Source organism: Leptonychotes weddellii, chromosome 7 (genome assembly GCF_054177405.1).
Source record: "Leptonychotes weddellii isolate Sample4059 chromosome 7, ASM5417740v2, whole genome shotgun sequence".
In the NCBI taxonomy this organism is placed as follows: domain Eukaryota; kingdom Metazoa; phylum Chordata; class Mammalia; order Carnivora; family Phocidae; genus Leptonychotes; species Leptonychotes weddellii.
The window spans coordinates 17,177,642-17,193,358 of NC_138375.1; positions in this window are offsets into that span (position 1 = coordinate 17,177,642).

Here is a 15,717-nt window from a genome sequence, read left to right on the forward strand (position 1 = left end):
GTTCTTACCAAATGCTATGGTTCCTACATCTGTAGGAACATATGTTCCTACATATAAACATATATAAACATATATAGATGTACATATATAGATATACATAAAACATATATATATGTTTTAGATATTTTTCCTTCCCTGTGGTTCCCCTTAAGCCTGTCAATACCTGTAGATATATATAGATAGATATCTATCTGTATGGCTATATATCCCTCTATGTAGAGATATAGATATCTAGATATCTATATATATATATATCCCAGATTGTATTACTTTTTATTTGTAAGAATTTGTTCTAGTGAATTAAACATAAACATATACAATGTACATTTTTTTTATCTGTGAGGTATTTTTAGAATTAAAAAGACCAAATGTCAAAAAGAGAGTGTTACTAAAATTAATTATGAAGTATTCATGCAAGATAATAATGATAATAGATTTAGCTGGCAAATACCATGCCCAGGTATATATTATACAGTGAGCTAATAAATTTTATATTGAAATATACACTCCAATTTTGCTCAGCCAACCTCCATTTGTGACTTTCTACTACCTTCTCTGCCCCTACTATAGACCCCAAATCAGCTGGAAGACTGCTTTATCCGAGCACTCCTAGATAGCAGAACAGTCCTTATGATGCAATTCAGACAATGAGATAAAAGCAGAATCTGCTGTAGTCACCCCTTTTCCCCTTCATTCTTTTCCTGAACTAAGTGTAGCTATGACAGCTAGAATTGTGTCAGCCACCTTAAGACCATGGGGGAAAGGCCAAGGGAATCACGGAGATATTAAATAGGCCCTACGATCAAACTGCAAAACCCGTATCAGCAAATTAGCAAACTGTACCTCTTAACTTTTTGTATAATGTGAATATATGTATTTACATATAGACATATATGTATATATACACAACATATAGTCATTTTTTAATTTTTATTTATTAGAGAGAGCACAAGCAGCGGGGGGCAGCAGGGAGAGGGAGAGAGAGAAGCAGGCTCCATCCCAGAGCCCGATGCAGGACTCAATACCAGGACCCCAGGATCATGACCCAAGCCAAAGGCAGACAATTAATGACTGAGCCACCCAGGTGCCCCGAGAGAGTCATTTTTATAATCATTTAGATGTTTCTTGAAGCTTACATATTCCAGACTAATATTTGAGCTTCATCTAACATTTTCATTAAAACAACCATAAGGTAGATACATCTTATTTTAATTAGAGAATGTCAAATATTGTAGAGATTAAATAACCTGCCCCAAATCACATAATTTATAAGTGGGAGAGCTGAGATTTGAACCAAGTTTTTTCTGTCTCCAAAACTTATCATCTCTGCCAGTCTATAGCTACTGAAATTCATGCAATGAAAGGCTAGCCAATGATAAAATCTTACAAGTTTGTTTTCAGGAGAACAGAATCTAAGTTTGGTCTTTTCTCCTTTGGCTTCTCTCTGAGTTTTTCTCATTGGAAGTACATGAAGACTATTGGGCAGTGGGAGAAAAGGTAAGTAGAGAAACATACTATCCTGAATCCCTCTCTTCTGGTCCCATGTTTCCCAGTGCCTGGCTTCCTACCAAACACTAGGGCTCCCACACCTGGGTTCTAGAAACTGCTTTCTCCTCTTAGCCCCTGAGACTGAACAGTGGTAACAACTTGCCAGTGTTTCTTGTTTTAGGTATTTTTCCTTCCCTGTGGTTCCCCTTAACCCTGTCAATACCTGTGTGATGGTGAATTTTATGTGTCAGTCTGACTGGGATAATGGATACCCAGATAGCTGGTGAAGTATTATTGCTGGGTATATCTGTGAGGGTGTTTTGGAAAGAAATAGCATTTGAAACAGTACACCAAGTGAAGATCTATCCTCATTAATACAGAAAGGCATCATCCAACCCATAAAAGACCTAAATAGAACAAAAAGGCAGAAGGAAGGCAAATTCTCTCTCTTTCTCCCTTTCCCCTTCTGCCTGAACTGAGACATCCCTCTTCTCCTGCCCTCAGATATTGGTACTCCTGGTTCTTGAACTGAGATCAAGGCTAACACCATTAACACCCCCACCCCCCTTCTTAGGCCTTCCAAATCGAACTGAATGACACAACATTCTTTGGTTTGATTCTCCAGCTTGCAGACCATAGACAACGGGACTCCTTGGCCTCCATAACCATGTAAGCCAATTCCTAAAGTAAATCTCTAGAACACTCCCTCCGTTAAACTCTCTCAATCATACTGTGGCAGCATGTTCCCTAGTGGATGCCAGCTAGGACACCATATAATCTGTAATATTTTTGTTATCTTTTATAATCAAAATGTAGAAAATTATATATACAAATAATTTCATGTATATATGATTGATTATATCCTAATTAAAAAAAAAAGAAACTTTAAGACTAAATAAAGGCAGTGGTTGTCTGTAAAACAATATTAGACAATAGAGTGGGTGGAAACGGAAGTAGGTGAAGAAATTTCAATGTATACATTGTAATTGATTAGATTTTTTAAATATATAAAGGGGTTACATATTCAAAACAAACCAAATAAAATTAAACGTATTTATTAATGGCATTAGGGTGTTTAAATTCTAAAGACGAACTTTGTTGTTTTGTTGTTGTTTTGTCCCAAAGAATGAAACTAAGATTAGTATACTAAGTTTATCTGTAATTATCGTAGATTACGTTTCCTTTTTTTCTTTTTTTTTTTTAAGACTTTATTTATTTGAGAGAGAGAATGAGATAATGAGAGAGAGCATGAGAGGGGGAGGGTCAGAGGGAGAAGCAGACTCCCTGCCGAGCAGGGAGCCCGATGCGGGACTCGATCCTGGGACTCAAGGATCATGGCCTGAGCCGAAGGCAGTCGCTTAACCAACTGAGCCACCCAGGCGCTCCTGTTTCCTTCTTTTCATACTCTAATATTTTGGGATATTGAGGCCTCTCTCCTCACTTGATCACCAGAGATTTTAATATGATTCCAGGACAAAAAAGAGACCAAAGATGGGAGAACTTCAGTGCAACAATATATGAAAGATATTTTCCTACTTTTGACTGCCGCTCAATTCTGTCAGAATGGATGCATAATTTGTCAGGGCTCAGGGAAACCTCTGGGAAAACATGCATAGAAAACTAAACTGATTCTCTAGACTTTGTGGGAGGCAGTGATCTCTATAGTCCTGTTCAAGGCAGGAGCCCTGGGAGGAACCTGAAGCCTCCTCCAGTGACATATATGTGCTGACAGCAAAGCAGGTTGTGTTCACTGGCGAATATTCTGGGACCCGCTGATCCTGCCACCTATGCTTATGAGACCCAAGTCCCATATATGTGATCAATCTAGGAAACGTATCCAGTTTTAGTCATCTTGACATCATATGGTACATATTTGATTTATAAACGTAAATTTCTGGGTATTGTTTATTTTGTAGCAGATAAATAAAAGTGTTAATTTGTAACAATTCTGTTTACCTCTATTCATTAGTACTCTTTAAAAACTTTTGGAAAGTAATAACATTTTTTTCATTTTGTTTAGAACTCTTAACAGTGCAAATACAAGATCTTTTGTTATTTCATCTTAATAATCACTGAATTTTATAAAAACAAATGTGTAGTCTCCCATATTTTTTTAAATTTTTGAATATAAGAAAAGTATGTACTTACAGAGAATACATTAAGTTTTAAGAAACTCCTTCCTCTTCTTAATAATTTTCTAATTTTATTGCTAGCATGTAAATCTGTCCTACTGTTTGTACTCTTGATTCCATGATTCCCAGTAAGAATATGTATTTCCCCCCGGGTAGCATCTTCAGGAAAGTGTGCAGAGCATAGTGAGGATCTACAGAGCCAACAACTAGGGCCATCAATCAGTTATGTGAAGATCTAAGTGACAAATTTTCATGGCCATTACAAATTGATCTTACTGTATTTCATCAGTCAGTATCACCTTCCCTAATGATAGAGCCTTATTACAGGTTTTAATGCACTGCATAAGACAGTGCCTTGCAATGTTTTACTTCACCCAAGGTTATAAAATCCTGTCACTGAGAAAGCTTATTAAAGTAGCAGTCATGCCAACTACAAAATCTATGCTTATTCATCTGTCATAATGTATATTCACAGACCACAAATCCTTGCACAGATGTTTCTAAATCATTTTAAAAGTGGAACAAAGAAATAAGCATGGAAAATTCCAAGGCTAGCTCTTTATCTCCCTTTCTTTTCTCTGCACATCTCAAATATATCAGATTGGGAAATATAATTCAATCAAACTATTAAAATATTAGTGTGTTTATCACTATGACTCTAATCTTGCAACTTAAGCAGTCATCAGGAAAACTTCATATTTAGTACACCAAATCTCAGAAGTGGTTTGGGTTATTCTTGTCTTATACTATTTTTCTTAAGAAGGTTGTATCAAAAATCCTATATTGTTAACTAGTATGTTACACTGCAATTATTTTCTTTGTCAATAGCACAGTTAAGAGATATAAATAATAATTTAAATAAAATTAATAAAAATACTTGTATTAAAAAAACATTGTAGGTGATGTGAGAAGGATGAAAATGGGAGTATTTGCAAAATCTCCCACCTATGACTGAAATTGCTGCTTGCTTGTTCTACATTAGTAAAACTAAAATGACATACTATAATATTCCAGCAGGTAAATGAGCTAGGCTACCTGCATTTAGATGTCAACTCTACAAATTTCCAATTTAGTGACCATGAGTGAGATGACGCTCTCATTTTCAAAATATTTTCTCATTTTCAAAATGGGTGGAGTAATATGAGCCAGCTCAGAAGTGGTTGGGAAGACCAAGTAGCATGTACAGCATGCTATCAGAAGCCTTATTACTAACTTGTTATTAGTTTAAAAAATTGTTAGTTTGAATTTGGTATAAAATAATACACTTAGATCACACAGCTATATGAATGATTAACCTCATGTAAAAACAACTCATAATATTATCATTTTGCCCACTGTGGATCATTAGAATGGCAGTCCATCTATTATTCCAGAATAACTTATTGCAGTGAATGGTATTTTAAAATAAGTAGAGTAAACTAATTGTAGTGATCATTTCACAATATATACAAATATTAAATCATTATGCTATACACCTAAAACTAATATAATGCTATATGTCAATTATATGTCAATAAAACATAAAAGATAAATTATTTGGGCATGAGCAATATATCTAGTATTTTTATTAAACTTATAAGATTTCAATACTACGTATTGAATGGAGCACTGGGTGTTATATGCAAACAACGAATCATGGAACACTACATCAAAAACTAATGATGGTGATTAATATAGCATAATAAAATAAAAAAAAATTTTCAATAGTACTGTGAATCTGAGAAGAGCTCGCCAGTAGAATATAGTTTAAAAGGAGTTCTAGGGGAGTGTCCATGGGTACGCTGAAATTAATGATTATTCTATTCTAGGCTTTGCTTATCCTATAGTTCTAGGGGAGTATCAAAAGTTCTAGGGCTGGGGTGCCCAGGTGGCTCAGTCGTTGAGCGTGTCTGCCTTCAGCTCAGGTCATGATACCACGTCCTAGGATCGAGCCCTGCATCGGGCTCCCTGCTTGGCGGGAAGCCTGCTTCTCCCTCTCCCACTCCCCCTGCTGTATTCCCTCTCTCGCTGTGTCTCTCTCTGTCAAATAAATAAATAAAATCTTAAAAAAAAAATGTTCTAGGGCTGTACCCATGAGTATGTTGGAATTAACAATTATTCTATTCTAGGCTTTGCTTATCCTACAGGAGAACAAACTGCCAACACTGAGAATAATCTATAAGTTTGGCCCACTTAAATATATTTCTTCCTATCAGGCTACGAATGTCACTACTACCAACATACAGAAATGGACTAAGGAACATACTACATGGACATAGTATTCCTTATCACCGTCAATGCAGTGGTCTCATGAAGTTTTAGCAAGTATTAAAACATAGATTGTTTGAGGGGCGCCTGGGTGGCTCAGTTGGTTAAGCGACTGCCTTCGGCTCAGGTCATGATCCTGGAGTCCCGGGATTGAGTCCCGCATGGGGCTCCCTGCTCAGCGGAGGGTCTGCTTCTCCCTCTAATCCTCTTCCCTCTCATGCTCTCTGTCTCTCATTCTCTCTCTCTCAAATAAATAAATAAAATCTTAAAAAAAAAAAACACATAGATTGTTTGATTCAGAAGGGGAGAAAGTCTTGAAAGTGACAATGCAAATGTGTCCTAGGAGGACAGAGGGGGAGAGGGTATTGAAAAGATTTCAAGGATTGGAGTATAGAAATAATTAACGAAAATGCTGTAATTATGCAGCGCTATTGTCTTTAAAATTTCTCAAAAAAATTTTATTTTGTTTTGACTGACTTGATAGTCTACGGGTAGCAGCTAAAGCGGGCCAGTTGGAAAAGATGTCACTGCAGTAGACATGAATCCATACCATTAAATTTGGCTTGTGCATCGTGAATGACAGCGGGGGCTGGATCATAATGTCCTCCCACGTAGTTAAAATGGAGTTATTTGTGACTACAATAAAAAGTGGAAGGACAGTTGTGCAATCCTTTACTTGTCAAATCCTGTGACATCTTCCAGGGGAGGAGGTGAAAGAGAAACCATGTCAGTGTGTTTTCACCCCTTGCTCTGTGGGGAAGCAATACTGCCAAATGAAGGTTGTTCTCCCAGGATAGGTTAAATAAAGTAATAAATCGAATCTGATGGAGATGTGGCAAATGGGAAGAACATTCACAAGACTTTCACAGAGAAAGAGAACAATTCTCTGAATGACTATTTTCAGGTTTGGTGCTGACAAATGGCTGATGCTAAAAAAAAAAATCCAAAAACGAAAAAACAAAACAACAACAACAACAAAAAAAAACCAAAGCTGCCTAAACTCCTTTTTCCAGAAAAGGAAAATTGGACCACAGTTTACTCACATTGTCTGCCTAAAGACACCATCTGGATAGTGTGGGTTTAAGATGTTAAGCACCACTCCATGACTCACCATTGCCTTGTTGGAGCTACCACTTTGTTCATGGCATTATAATTATATTTTCCTTTTTAGGTATCTAGAGAGAAATATTACCTTTGAATCACACAGGGCAAAGGCTGTTGGATAGCTGAGCATCTGCCCACTCTGTCATTCTGAATTAAATGACACATTGCCAAGATGACTTTATATGATGAGAAGCAGATTTAGCCACCTGCCCAGTTTGTGACAGCTTCACTCTTTCACCTCTACTAAATCTGAATGTGGACATAATGCCTTTAATAAAAGAGATATTGGGACCCATATCACTTTGAAGAGAGTGGGCATATCGATGATAAAGGCCAAATATCATTGGCGATTATCCTCTGCTGTTTTCTATAGGCCATTAAAATGGGAGTCCTATAGAATGCCCAGACTGAGCTGTCTTTATCAGAGAATGTGCCCTGTTAAATTGCTCATGGAGCATCCAACATTAGTGTTCATGGAGAACACCAAGATGGGTGTTCTTACTGTATAGATATGCTGTACTTAATAACGGAGGACACATTGAGGTTTAATCAACACTGGCCCCAAAATTAGTTCCCAGATTTAGGAGCTGTATTTGGCTTACTAAATTGACCCAAAGTGCTGTTCCTGGATAAAAAAGACCAAATAGGGTCACTAGAGGGAATATTTTTCTAAGAGTTTGTAAAAGTTTATGCCAAGTCTCTTGAGTGGATGGGACTTGCTTCAGAGCATGAAAGGACACCCCAGTCATTAACAATAGCGCTGGAGACCTTTATTCTCACTCAGGAAGGAGTATTAAAGATTTATATCACTATAGAATCTTAGAAACTGGGCAGAAGTCCTAGAGGCCCCGTTTGGGGTAGGAGTAGACAATTCATTTATAAGAACCCTACAGTAAGCCTAAGCTACAAAACAAACAAAAAACACATCTTCTTGGGAAGTGTGGTTTTAATTAAAATATATAAGACATTCTGTCTCATGGGTATTCAGGGACACTAATTTGAAAAACTCATCTGAAGTGATAGATAATGAACTTGATTGGCTGAAAGCACAGTGCGATTTAGTTTTTGTTTTTTTTGTTTTGTTTTCTTTTTGTATGTTTTTATAGTGCAATTAATTTTATAAAATATATTTGTAATCATAATAAATTTAAATGGACTAAAGATTCCATGGAATTTTCTTGTCAAAACTTAGCCAATACTGTGTATAGAAGGCTATTTGTTTTGCTTTCTCTACCAGAAATCAATCATATGTTTTAGGGAAAAACAGAATGGAAACTTCTTGAATGTACATGAGGTTTATTATATAAAACTATGATGTTGTAGCAAAGCAAAAATATTTTAAAAATTGTCAAGTTTTATAAAGTCCAATACAAATGATTTCTGTTTATTCCAGCAGAGATTCTTACACATATAATGTCATCAATATTTATTGAACGTAATTAGATTATGTGGATATTTGAATCCATGGATGCACTTGAAGACTTTAACGTAGTTGGCCTGTGTAGAATTTTGAGTCTTCTTCTGGTTTAGTAAGGGCCACAGTGAAGCCTACCTAATTTTAAGTAAAACTATTCATCAAGGCATTTAAAGGTTCTTGATGAAGTCAGTCCATTGTAACTCACAGAGCCTATCTCTTACTACCTTTGTGAACCCTACTCTTCTGTCAAATCGAGCATCTATAACTCAGATATTCCCCGTTTGCCCTAATGCTGTGCCTGGTAAAGCTGTAGATTCTGCCTACAAAACTCGTTGCCCTCATTCTCCCCAGTCACCCACCTAAGTAATCGATTTACATGACTCTTCTCACTTGAGCTGTGTCAGCACCTTGCTTTAGTTTTACCTCTTTCATGATATTTGCTCTATCCTGTCTTAGATAATTATTTATCTTTTTATATTATTTATGCTCAATGAGAGAAGACACTGTATTTTATTCACAATTGTCTCGCTTCAGTGCCTTATACATATCAATTTTTCAATAATCGTGTTTTATTTATGAACTATAATCCCATTTGCTTTAAAAGCAAGACTGTTTATTATTTTTATGATAACGATGCTCTAATGGTCTTATTGCTAAAATGATTTATGAAGGAAGCAGTAGGCTCTCTCATCATTACTTTGAAGATCTATATAATGTTCTTATAATAATACTGGCAAAGAAGCAAACCTGAGCAGGTTTAATGCAATTCTTAAAAAAAAAAAGAGAGAGAGAGAGAAAAAAAACACTGAACTGCATTTGAACAAACTCAGCAATTCAAATGATAACTACCATTGTCCTTTTCCATTTTATTTTGATTTTCCAATATTGTGTTTAATAAATGTCTGTTTCTATATTCTGTTCACGTTACTAACACAGCAGTTGATTCTATTAACAATACTACTAGAGCCCCCTGCTGTGTGCTAGAAATATAACCGTAGAAAATGGTTGCTTCAAATGCCCTGGAAACAGTGCAGTGAGTAACATGCTTATAGCAACTCCCTTCATGCTTCAAAACTACATCATTGAGGTTACCTGGGCCATATTACTATAGTTTTAATTATTGTTGTGAAAATTAATATGCTGTGGTAACTAAGTATATTTTTCTCTGGGACCACTAGTTGTGAAATTAGGCTTTGTACATATATATACAAAGCCCCCTTCTCAGATTCCTTGCTAGTTTATTCCTATATTCAATATTATTTTTCTAGACAACTCAGGTCTTTCTTTATTTGTTTTATTTAACTACTGGATTAGTTACTTTATTTTGAGTATATTGCTAAACAATTAAGTAATGGGTCCTTTCTTCCCTCTCTTCCTCCCTGCCTTGTTTCTTTTTTTCCCCTTCCATTCTTTCTTCCTCTCTTTCATAGCAGCAAAAATAAATATAGAAAGTGTAGGAATACAAAGTCAATACCCTTCTTCAAGTCCTGTAAAGAGGGGTCAGAGAGGCAAACTTGTAAAATTTCAATTTTCTTTACATCTCAGGAGTGGCACATTATTTCAGATAGCATTCTTATTGCATCAGACAGAGGAAATTTAGCTATCTTGAGCACAGTTTCTCAGTGGCTTGTAGATCAGAACTTTAGGCAGAATACATAACTTCTGAGTGGTTACATATTATTATTTGAGAAATAGTAGTATTCTCACCTTGACTTCGGGGAAAATGGTGTTCATGCTACATTAAAAGCAAAAACAAAAACCTAAAATTAAAATGTTTTATGAATTCAGGGCTGGCTTTGGGTTTTTCACATCTGTATCTTCAGTGTAATACAGGGTTCCTGAAACACAGTAATTTTTCAATGTATCAGTTCTATGAAAATTATAGTATTTGGACTGAACTCACAATCACTGTCAGTGTTCAGTGATTCTCTAGCATGCTCACACAATGCAGTAACGCACCCAGAAATCATTATATTCTGAAGTTGATTCAAGAAATTTTATTTCTCCATAAAACAAAATAGAAAAGCATTTTGAAAAAGTTATTACTGTAAGCTCAATGAGGATATAGTTCTACAAAGTGCAAATGGTCAGTAAATTCCTATAATAAAAAAAAGATGATAGCTTAATCTCTCAAATAACAAGAAAAATTTTTTAAATTAATTAACAGATTAATTTTATAATATTTTCAATTTTCAAAAAAAAGACTATTTCAAGGTATAGTCTTATACTGGTATGAATGTATGCAGGGTAAGATAAAGTTCTAATAATCTTTTATTAACTTTATCTAAGGGTATATTAATATTGATTTAGCAATAATTATATGTAAAATCAATCAGGTTACTCTTTAAATATTCCCTCTTGAGCTATACCTCTATTGACATGCTAAACTAAAAAAAAAAACAGAAACAGAAACAAAATACTCTTTTTACTATCACAGGGATAAGATAGGACAATCAGGGGGCACCTGGGTGGCTCAGTGGGTTGAGTGTCTGCCTTTGTCTCGGGTCGTGATCCCAGAGTCCTGGGATTGAGTCCCACATCAGCCTCCTTGCTCAGTGGGGAGTCTGCTTCTCCCTCTGCCTGCTGCCCTGCTTGTGCTCTCTCTCTCTGACAAATAAATAAATAAAAATCTTTAAAAAATAAAAATTAAAAAAAAAATTGGTCTTCTCAAAAAAAAAAAGAAAAGAAAAAGAAAAAAAGGACAATCATCTATCATCTTCATCCTCCTAGGCTCTAGGTCTCCAAATCATTTAAAAACACTGGACCTCATGGTCCATCATAAGTGATGTTTATATGCCAAACTTCCATGACAGATACTGGAAGAGTATATTGAAAGTCTCAGAAAAGGGAATATTTTAGCATGTATAGGTAATGATAACGAAGGAGGTAAGGCGCTGTTAACACAAAGATGGCAAAGTAGAGTGTGTTTGACACAAACTTGTCAATTAAGAGGTCTCTTGATATTCCTCTACCCTATTTTGGCAGTCACAGGCAAGAAGGGCATAGTGACCAGGAGAGCAGACCCTGCAGAATTAGAAGTACGGGTCATTCTGTGAAGTAAGTCACCTAGATTGGTAAAGGCGCTAACTGAAAATGAGGGGATCCAGAAGGGATAGTAGAAGAGGGAGACAATAATACTCATGTATTAGTTGAGGCTCAAGACAAACCTCACTGTAGGGGCTGGAGGAGGTTTTTTTTTTTATCTTTCATTTTATAAGTGTCCCCAGAAAAAATAGACTACCCAAATTCCTGAAGGAGTGATTCACAAATGGGATGAACTGATTCTATGAAGCTAGAGCATCAAAGAAGTCCTAAAAGTAGACTGTAGCAAATACTTTGATGGATTATTCAGACCCTCTTTCAAGACAAGGCACTCATTTTCCCAGCTGTGAGTTGCCGATGATTCCAGCTGAGTTCTCTCCAGCAATTGTCCTCAGCTAAAGGAAGCTACCTCATGATTTGACTTAATACAAAATATACTATGATATTTGTTGATATTAAAGATTAAAGGATTTATTATTAAGTATATAAACATCACTATGGCATGAAATGAGCTTGATTAGTAAATACACACACACACACACACATATATGATATGTTATAAATACAAATACATAGATGAGTCCTGGAAATATTTTTGATGTGATGGTAATATAATTTGGAATATTTTACTCTTGATGAGAACGTGAAACTGTCATTTTTGCTAAACTTTCCTTTAATTAAAAATGATAATATAGGGATGCCTGGGTGGCTCAGTCAGTTAAGTGTCTGCCTGTGGGTCAGGTCATGATCCCAGTGTCCTTGGATTGAGTCCTACATCAGGCTCCTTGCTCAGCAGGGAGCCTGCTTCTCTCTCTGCCTGCCACTCCCTCTGGTGCTCTCTCGCTCTGACAAATAAAATCTTTAACAAATAATAATATATATTAAAGCAGTCAAAAGTGTATCAATGGGCATATAGGATTTGGTGATAGGAAGAAATAATTAAAATTGAAGGAATTATTCTTACAGATGCTGGATAAACCTGTGAGTTGGAGAAAATAAGTATTTGAGGACATCCTATGTTAAGAAAAGTAATATTAAAAATAGCTTATGAGAATTTTTCATGACATATGTGTCAGTAATAAGATCTGCTCTCCTGCTCTCCTGTACTGTTGGTTTGCTGGTAGGATGCAAAATGCTTCAGACTCTATGGATGACAATATGGAGGGGTCTCAGAAAAATTAAAAATAGAGTTGCCGTACAATCGAGGGCACCTGGGTGGCTCAGTCAGTTAAGTGTCTGACTCTTGATTTTGGCTCAGGTCATGATCTCAGGGTTGTGAGATGGAGTCCCCCATTGGGCTCTGTGCTGAGTGTGGAGCCTGCTTAAGATTTCTCTCTCCCTCTCCCTCTGCTCTTCCCCCTCTCCCCCCTCCCCAAACACTTGCTTTCGTGCATGCTCTCTCTCTCTCTCTCTAAAAAAAAAAAGAACTACCATATAATCCAGCAATTCCATCTTCCTGGGTATTTATCCAAAAAACAAAAACAAAACAAACAAAAAACGTATAATATAATTATCTAATTCTTCAACTTTGTCCTGTTTGTTTTACAAAATAGGTCATATTGCTTTCAAAACATTGGAACATAACGATGGGAATATGTAACTAGGGGAAATACTCCATTATGACACTACAAACCTTGGAAATAAAACATGTAAGAAGAAAATGCAGTGCACTTTAATAAGGAAAGATATTTGAACTGAAAATGAATTTTTACCTCTGAAACTTTATATATCTATTCCTTTTGACTTTCTTATAAGTTAAGAAGAAAACCAATGCAAATCTGTATTAGCAAACATTTAGCAAACATAATTCGTGGTAAATCGGCTCCTCCTGTGGGAACAAAGTATAATGGCATCTTGATTATCACCATATGATGATGTCATCACTCCCTGCTTGCCCACTGAAGCACAGAGTCAGTCAGATAGAGTAAGCATTCGGTGCATATTTGGTAAATTAAGTAAATCATTGTCTAGCAATGCAAAACTAACTTTTCTGACATTTCTATTAGCCATTCTTAAGAGCTTCAATAATAGTTCTTCATAGCTCTTTGTCATGTGATTTTTAAAAACATCTTATCAATAGCACTGATAAACAAAACAGTAGTTTTTGCATTAGTTAAATTAGAAATCCAAAAAGTGATATTTATCTACATGCTTTTAATATTTTGTATAAGTGAATGTATTATGTGCATGTGGCAGGATCCTGAATTGATTAAAGGGCTTCGTAACCTCCATTTGAAAAATTTGCTAAAACGAAATTAGCTTGAGAAAAATATCAAAAATATATCTCAATTATTTGGTAAAAATTCAAAAACATAAAAGGGATATAGAAAACATGAATTAAAACTGAGTAGTGACCCAATTTAAAGTGACAAAGAGGAGACATCGACCCACAGTCTGAGAGGTGTAAATTTTTTAAGATCTTGAAGTAATTTTTGCCAAAAATATTTTTGTTTAAATATTGGAAAAGGCACCATTACATATTTATTTATGATGGTGAAATCTATTTTAAATTCTGGATCCACTGACTATTAACTTCATTACATTTAGCAAGTGATTTAACTTTATGTGCCTCAGGTACTTCTATAAAATTGGAGAAAAGACAGTGCCAAATATATAGAGCTATTGTGTGAACTTAATTATATAGTTCACGTAAAATAATAAGAACAGTGCCTGAAAAATAGAAAGCTCTCATAAATATTACTTATTGTTAGGAAATTCAAGTAATGACTGAAATCTGCAGCAGACCAGATAATCTTTCTTTCTATTAGTTCTGTGAATAAGAAGCAAGATACAGCTTCATCCCTTGGGAAGATGTTTGGAAGGAGCTTTGAAAAAATTCCTCTAATACCAAGTTGATGCATCAGGCATACTGGTTAAGAAAGAGAAAATTTGTGGGCGCCTGGGTGGCTCAGTCGTTAAGCGTCTGCCTTCGGCTCAGGTCATGATCCTGGGGTCCTGGGATCGAGTCCCGCATCGGGCTCCCTGCTCGGCAGGAAGCCTGCCTCTCCCTCTCCCACTCCCCCTGCTTGTGTTCCTGCTCTAGCTATCTCTCTCTCTGTCAAATAAATAAATAAAATCTTTAAAAAAAAAAAAGAAAGGGAAAATTTGTGTGATATGAAATGAAAAAGTAAAACTCAACCATGTAGGTAGAAAAAACACGGCAAGGAAAAATGAAGTTTAAAAATGTTTTTACTTGCGAGACTTTAATAAGCCGGCTCCCATTCTGTGTGGTTGGGTTCTTGAGTGTGTGGAAAAGTGGGCATGAAATCAGACCTGGACAGAGCTCCCTGGAGTGGTAGTGCAATATACATCTATGGTAACTTGAATCTAGAACTAGAAGATACTGATACTTAACACATTCTTTTTTCTAGACTTGACAATGAGACTCAGGAGACAGGATGCACTGTGGCAGTGAAGGTAAGACAAACCAGGTACAACCATCAACAATCTAAATCAGTTAGGAAACCCATTAGATTTGACCATAAAGAAAATTCACATTATTTGGAAGAAATAGTGTTACTATTATTATCTTTTTACAAAACCAAAGCCAATTTATTGCTAAGTGGTTAAACTGGTTTTGGACATAGTTTAGCTACTTATTTCCCCTGTAATGAAGGACTGGTCAACAGATATAATTCCACCTTCAGTATTAGGGTTTGGCATATAGCTGTTTGGACTCTTGGATATAATGATATCTCTACAGGATATGTTCAGAATGAGGTGAATGTGAATCCCCCAAACAAATCCCATTATTTACCAAAATGAAATATAATATGGAATTTAGCTAGAATCAATAGAGCATACCCTAAATATAGCTAGATGGCTGAAAGAAATACAAACAGGAAGATTTTAGAGATATATGACTTCTATAGTAATTATTATTATATTTTAGTTTTCTAGTCTCCCAAACTTTCTGTGAAAATCTATTGTCTTTCGAAGCTTAGAATTTGCCCTAAGCATCTCATCAGAAATGCATCCAGCTTTATTCTATCTCAAGATTGCTTTGGCTATTCAGAGTCTTTTGTGTGCAAATTTGGGTGCAAACTATAGGATTCTTTTTTCTATTTCAGTGAAAAAATGCTATTGAGTTTTTGACAGGGGTTGCATGGAATCTGTAAATATTTTGGGTTTTATGAACATTTTAACAATATTAATTCTTCCAATCCATAAATAGAATAGAGAACCCAGAAATAAGTTCACACAAATATTGTCAACTAATCTTTGACAAGAGGGGCACAAACAAACAATAGAGAAAGGACAGTCTTTTCAATAAATAGTGTTGAGAAA